General features: G+C 58.1%; 1 pseudogene; it reads left to right on the forward strand.

The window, feature by feature from the left end:
• The first annotated feature begins 5,523 nt into the window (after positions 1-5,523).
• Positions 5,524-5,641, forward strand: LOC118607137 (annotated as a pseudogene).
• Positions 5,642-7,386: the final 1,745 nt, after the last annotated feature.

A 7,386-nucleotide genomic window follows, 5' to 3' on the forward strand; every position in this document is an offset into this window, starting at 1 on the left:
CACGCGCTGTTTGCAGAAAAAGTGACAAACACCTTTTCCGTTCAAGTAAAAGCTCCAGTTTGGTAATTCATCGAGCCCGTGCCCGCTCCCACGCACGAGGAGGAAGTCCTTCGTTATGCGCACAAGGCGTCTGAATTCATTAGGGGGGGTGGGGCGGACGCGAAAAGGGGCACGTGACGTCCCGTGTCTTGGGCGGAGGGAAGACGAGACGTCCCGGGCAGGGTCGAGTTTTCGCGAACTTAGACGGTAATGAAACCGCGAAACCCCGTGACTCATTCCTGGCACATTCGTAGCACGGGCGTTTGCACGGTCCGCCGGCAGCAGTTACTTCTGACTCTGCGCAGAAACCGTCCCCCGGAAAGCGGGAGGACGAGCGCGGGGCCACAGCGCGTGCCTCGAGGCGTGACCCCACCGGGAGGCGGGGCTTCCTGCGCCCCGCGGCCTTTGCGCCCTCCGCCTGCAGCCTGACTTCACAACAGAGGAGATTTCACTTTCTTTGGTCACACGAGCGTCCTGTGGGCACCCTGCCTACCTGTGCAGGTAGGGGTCAGAGGTACTGTCGGTCCTACCGCCTGAGCGTGTTGCTCGCCACTCACCTGGCCCCTCTATCCCGCCCGCTTCCTCTCTTGCCCTCTGGCCGTCTGTCTGCGCGTCACTCCGGAAGCGTTTGTGACTTCTCTTCCCCGCCCCCCCGTGCCGGCCGTCATCACGTGCCGTGGGGTCCCGTCCCCCAGACTGCACCCCAGCTCCTGAGCCCTTCCATCGCGTCTTCACCCTCCGAGTCTCTCCTGACGTTCGGGAACCGCTCGGGCTCCTCGGTGCTTGCCTTCCCGGGGTGACCACACCTGTCCCAGGTGTGATGACTCCTTCGCGATGGCGCAGTACGTGCGAATCAGCGCACAGCCGCCGCACCCCACCCAGCCGAGGGCATGGACCCCGGTTGCCCCCGGCCGCATCACGCTCATCGCTTGCATTTTCCTTGGATAGGACGGACTGACAGCCGACGAGAGGTTTACACTCACGCGGCGTGTTATCGCACACGTTCGGTAACAGGTCCACGTCTTCCCGGTGAAGTCTCAGCTGCCCACCCGGCCCGAGGCAATGACCCCACGGAGAAGGCCTCTCGTCGTCTGTGGATCGCGCTCGGCGTGTGCGGACCTGCGCGGCCAATGCAGCGGCGCGGGTGTCTGGAACATTCTGGCTTGCTTTATTTATAATAAGGACAGCTTGAACCCGCACACGACATCGGGAAGTGGAGACGCCGTCGCAGGGCACGTGGATGAAGGCATGAAACGGCGCAGTCCCGGCGCTGATTCGCATTTGTGCTGTTCGTTTCCACGCCGCCGGCTGTTCGGTGGCGGAGGCCCTAGCGCGCCCTGTGGGAGCGGCACCTGTTAGGAAGATGCAATGACGTCATGCGCAAAAGAGCCCGCCGTGTCCGTGTGGGGTAGGCCAGCCGGCCCGTGGGAGAACCTGGGGCCAGGGACCCGCCCGGGGCGGGCTGGGCCTTCGCACCCGCCGGAGGCAGTGACGTCAGACCCCGCGCGCAGCCCGCGGGCCGGGCCCTCGCAGCGGCCCCGGGAGAGTGAGCGCTGGGGCGGCGGCCACGGCGAGCGGGCTCACGCTCTCCACAGCGCCGTCCTCTGCACGGAGGGGGAGGTCATACAGACCCCGCAGCGCGGCGGTCCTTCAGCCTCGTCCTCATCACCTTCGCCTCTCGTGGACGTGTAGTTAACGCGTGCCGACCCACGGGGCTCTGCCCCACTGCCGACCCTCGTGCTGACGGTGGCTGGGCGCGGCGGGCGCCATGCCTGCCACCTTGGGGCTGCCGTTGACGGCGCCTGGCTTGGATCTAGCGCTGCTGCCCCATCGTGATGACACGGAGCAGCCAGGTGAACGGCCCCGGAGGCACCCGGCCCAGGCAAGCCCCTTAGCCTGTCCGTTGCTCAGCTTCCTCATCCTCAAAACGGGATCGCACACTCCTGTGCTGCCGAGCTGAGGTGCAGTCGCCGCGTGCAGGCGCGCTGCGGGCGCCAGAGAGGTGCTCATCGTCCCCCCAGTAGTGTTAGCAGTGCAGTAATTGGTAAGTACGCCCCTTAATGTTTGCCCTAAACGGTCTATGCTGAGACCCACGTAGAAGGGAGCTCACGGGAGGGACATAACGTGGTCACCACGACCGGATTCGTGTTCCTCCAACCAGTGGGCACTGAGGGTTCTGCGCGGGACAGTGGAGGCGGGAGGCTGCCCACAGGGACATCGCGCCTTTCCGCGGCTAAAGCCACACGTGCTGCGAGGTACTTGCCCTGCACAGACAGCCAGGCTGAGGCCCGGCTGCCTTCGGTCCACTTTTTATAAATTAAGTAAAACCTAGAGAAAATGTCCCGTTTGGGGACGACTGTTTCCTCCGTGACATGACACCGAGCAGTCACACCCCCGGGCCACCATGGTCCAGCAACATTGTCCGGGTGCCATCCACGGTCCCCGAGGAAGCGGGGTCTGCTCCAACCCTGTGGGGACGCAGAGCCGGCTGGTTCTGAGCGAACACGTTCTGAGCCTTCGCTGCTGCCAAGCTGGGTTCCCACACCGTTTGACAGCTGAGGACAGAATGCATTTTCGTCTCGGAATTTGGGAAGTGTCAGTGCTGTGACAGCAAAAATTAAAATGACCCGACGTCCCCTGTGACTCGCCCGTCACCTGCCGCAGCGTCGTTCTGCACACACGTGCGGGTGCTGGTGTCTGGCAGGGGGTGTAGACACTGGCTCGCTTACCACGGAGGGTTAGACGGCAGCCATCGGTAAGGACGGCGTGTTTTAGATCAACGCGCCATGTAATCGGCTCAATATACAATATCCGAACAGGTTCCTATGTAAGTGCTTATTGGTCACATTTCACGTTTTAGTACATACTTTGGATAAAATTGGGTATTCTCTCCTGAAAAACGATGGCTGGGTTTTTATAGTTAACTATTTACTAAACATGTTGCATATGAATCATCAGTAACGATCCATGTTGTAGAGTGTAAATCATATGAGAGAGAACACATTTTTTTCCTGTTCACTTGGAGAAGTTTAACAAACGCCGAGGAGCCAGAAGATGCGCACTCTGAGTGACGTCGCCGTGGATAGAACCTAAGTCTTTGTTTTGTGCTAGTAATATGAACGTCTCCAGTTCTAGAATTCATGTCAAGGTTTAAGAGGATATCCCCGCCAGGTCAGAAGGAGCGCCTTGAATGAAAGGACCAGAGCAGGCAGCAAATGGCCAAGGGAAACGGGCCGTGCCTCCGAGACCGGCCCTGCGCGCGCACCGGCCTGCGTTTGCGGGGCGAGAACGGTCCCGGGGGCTGCGAAGGGCCCCAGAGCCGGGTCTGTGGTGGCCCTGCCTGGGCCTTCGCCCTGCTTGGTCCCAGAAGGCAGGACTAGTGTGTGGTCTTCGACTCGCTGTCCCATGAAGGAGTCTCCCCGATCCAGAGCCCTGTCCCCAGCAGGCTGGCGGTGGGGACGGCTTACTGGTGTTCCAGATCGCATGGGTAAAGAGTGCCTGGTGGAGCTACACCGTGCGCCGTACCCCGGCCACCTGCCTCAACTGTGTCATGCCCCTTCGGGTCAGCGATAGCTAGTGATCGGCACAGTAAGAGAATCAGGACTAATTTAAATTCATTTAGATGCGAAACAGCGTGTCGCTCGACAGCTCTCTCCCCAGGGAGCACGAACACATACACACGCGCGTAAACAGCCACACGCGGGCTTTTCCTCCAATGTCTTAAAGAGCTGGAAAGCCCACAGCTTTCTATAAAAAAGTAGATATCATACTTTCCAATTAACCCTTATTTTCATCTTTAATCCTAAAATAATATTTTTATAGTTTTAATTTATAGAAATCTATGATTTTTTGAAGTAAATATTAAGGTTTTGTTTTTTTTTTCCAGAATTCATTGGGAATTTTTCCCCATCTTAGTGTTACCTTCGTTCTTTCTCTCTATATATGCCTTGCAGGTAAAAATAGGTAGCTTAAGGCACCTGTCCGGCAGCGTATTTGTTTTTTCCTTTGTAATACGGTAAAGTGATTTTTCTTCCAAACCAAAATTGTCTGCCTCACGACTAGTATGTCAAACTTTTGGTTAGGCAGCTGGCCAGCAGAATCTGATGTACGCTGAGGTTTCACGCAGTCTGGTTAGCACCAAGGCTGAGGCACGCCAGGCGCTCGGCCCATCCTGGCGTCTGACGTGGGCGCCGTGACAGCCCTGCGGGCAGCACCGGGACCAGCGGATCGGCTCCCGAAGGCCCCGTCACCGCAGCGTCTGCCGTCCAGTTGCCGACCCTCAAGGTGATGTCAACAGCCCCAGCTGGCGAGGCCCAGTGCTCCTGCCGGACAGGCTAAGGGCACAGATGCCTGAAACAGTGCATGGACTGGACAGTCAGCTCCGGAGCTGGGTGTCACGTCACTTGTAAGGTTGGCAGGAGCGAGAGACGCACACGGCGCAGCTCGCCGGGGCCCAGACGCGTGATTAAGGGGCGCTCCTGCAGGCTGCTCACGAAAGGGGTGCCCTTTCGTTGCTATCCCGCTGCAAGAGGCCAGAGGCGCGAGGTCGTCGCAGTCTCTCGGCCGACCCTGCAACGCTCCATTTCTGCAATCGCCGCAGGACGGGTGTGTCCTGGTGCTGTCACGGGACGGGTCTCGTTTCGTCCCGTCCTGTGGCCTGAGTGGGAAGCACCTTACACCCTTTCCACCTGACCCCTCCCCGCACCGCGGAAACTTCCCCGCAGGCGAATCGCCAGTGATGACGACACGTCTCCTGTCAAACCCTCCTCCTTTGTCTTCTCCGTGCCAGTCGAGGTTTGGAGTGGAGTCGGGGACAGCTCAGGGGCAAGCACGCCCCGCGCGGGCAGCCTGCGCACGTCCGCCGCGCCCGGGGTGTTCCGCGCGCATGGGAGAGTCCAGCGGGGTTCGCCTGTGCCCTCGCCCCACAGCCAGGCAGGTACAGCCCAGAGGTCGAATCTGGTGCAATATTTGGTTTTCTAAGGCATTGCAGTAAGAATACTTTCTATATTATGTTACTGGTTAAACAAAAAGAAATTAAAAAAGAGCATTTTATGACATGGGAAAATTATATGAAATTGAATGTTCGACGTCCATGGGTAAAGTTTTATTGGAGCACAGTGACCCCTTTCTCTGTATCAAGTAGGACGGCTTGGTACCATGACGGCGGAGCTGAGTAGCTGGGCAGATATCACGGGGCACAAAAAGCCTCGAACATTCCCCCGCCGGTCCGTCCTTCACAGAACCGGCTGCCAGGCCTCACTGGGAGGCCTGGGATGTGGACATAAATGTTTACCCAGGTGGGCGAAAGGTCAGTGTAATCCGGTGGGTCACGCTGGGGACCGCAGTGATCTGAGGGCCAGTGACCCAGCTTAGACCCCTTCAGCTGATCGTCATCACATGGCAAGGTTGGCTCAGCGTGGCTGGATTGCCGAGTTTTCAGGACAAAAGAGCAAACATAATTTTTTTGTGATTTAAAAAATAATAGTCCACGGCCACACCACCCTGAGCACGCCCGATCCCGTCTGATCTCGGAGCTAAGAAGGGTCGGGCCTGGTTAGTACTTGGATGGGAGACCACCTAGGAAGACCAGGTGCTGTAGGTATAAAAAAAATAAAGAATAAAGGATTGTAAGCTGACAAGGTCCTTGCAATCTGTGAGGTCAACCAAGGGTTGCCTTGCCAAACAAACAAACAAACACACATTTTATAGGAGACACCAAATGCATATGGGCATTTGGGCAATTTAGGCCCCCAGGTCCCCTCACGTGCACACTTTGGGATGTGGGACTAACCGGAAGACAGGTACTGACCGGCAGGTGTGCAGAAGGCGGAAGGCGCAGCGGTCCGTGAGGAGCTGGCGCCCGCGGCCATCGCCCAGCCCTGCGTCGCTGGAAGCCACGAAGAGCTCCGAGCTGCTGCGGCCCATGGAGCCCCTGGGGGTCACGCGAAGATGGGAGAACTAACAGCGTCGAGGTTTCCCGCAGTTCCCCGACCGGGCGTCTTTCTGGGGAAAGCCGGTTTGCGCCCACCGAGGACATGTGGTATTTTTCAGGTTGGTCCCGTTGCAGTGGGTCCACGTCAGTTCACATCGGCCCCCGCGGGGGGACAGCCCTTTCCAGTCCCCTGCTCTTCCCCCAGCTCCGGGGGCACGGCAGGGCTGGGCGGCCTCCCGGCCAGCAGGGAAGCGCAGCTCCCCGCTCTGGCGGCGCCGGGCCCCATTCCCGGTCTTGCTCACTCTGCCCGGGCACGTGACCTCTGCCTTGCACCGCAGACCGTTCACTCTCTGCATTTCGCTTCAATAATTTCACTTAAACAGCACAAAACCTGTAGGTAAAGACAAAACAAGACGGCATCTTGTTCTTGTTTCCAATTAGGCCTCCCGGCATCCGAGGACTCTGTTTATTTTTGTTTCCCTGTAATGGGATAAGACTCGGAGACACAAGGAAACCCCGCATTTACTTCCGTGTGTGCACATGGCGTGTGCGTGCGTGTGTATGTGTAACTTTGGAACCCTTTCGGACTTCGGGGCGCGGCCCCGCGAGGCAGATGTTCGGGTGCTTGCCGCCCGGCCCCCGTGTGTTTTACCAGGGCTGCTTCTCAAGCACGAGTTCTGTTGCTTCACAGTTGGTTCTGAGATTTCATCTTGATTTTTCTGAAGCAACTCAGATTTTATTACCCTTAACGTGAAGCCAAAACACCCAACAGATCAGTGTTTTGAGGTTTTCAATAGTCCCTGAGGCTCTCAAGGCGCCAAGACAGCGGCCGGCCCCGCGGGAGGGGCCGGTGCAGGTGCGCGTGTGCAGGCGGCCGGTCCGGGGGGAGCGGTCGGCTCGTGCGTCCCGCTCTGTGCGTGGCGAGAGCTCCCTCGGGCGGCGCTCGTCCTTTTCCCAGCGGTAGAACGCTGTCTCTGTGAGCTGCGGCCCAAAGAACTCCGCGTCAGCCGCTCGCTGGGCTCTGGCCCGCACTGAGCAGCCCGTGACCCCCCACTGACTGCCGCGCCCGGCGCCCGCGCCCGGCCCTGCTTGGGGTTTGCCCCCGGTTCCAGTAGAAGGTTCCAGTAGAAGTTGTTCTCCATTTACCTTCGAGAATCGGTCCTCTTCAGTCATGGATATTTTTTCAAACTTGTCTGCGAGGTGGAAGTTACAAATAGCAAAATGCATACACATAAAGTGTACATTTTAATAAGGTATGAAAAATACTCCATTCGTGACTTGGAAAAGTTTGTTACCCCAAAAGGTTCCCCAGGGCCCCTTCCCAGCCAGCCCCTACCCTTTGTCTCTAGCCCAGAGCAACCGCTCTCAGATCTTCCTTTCCTCGTGCATCGTGTAAGTGGAATTATGCTTTTGTG

This window comes from Rousettus aegyptiacus, unplaced genomic scaffold, assembly GCF_014176215.1.
Source record: "Rousettus aegyptiacus isolate mRouAeg1 unplaced genomic scaffold, mRouAeg1.p scaffold_m13_p_8, whole genome shotgun sequence".
NCBI lineage: Eukaryota > Metazoa > Chordata > Mammalia > Chiroptera > Pteropodidae > Rousettus > Rousettus aegyptiacus.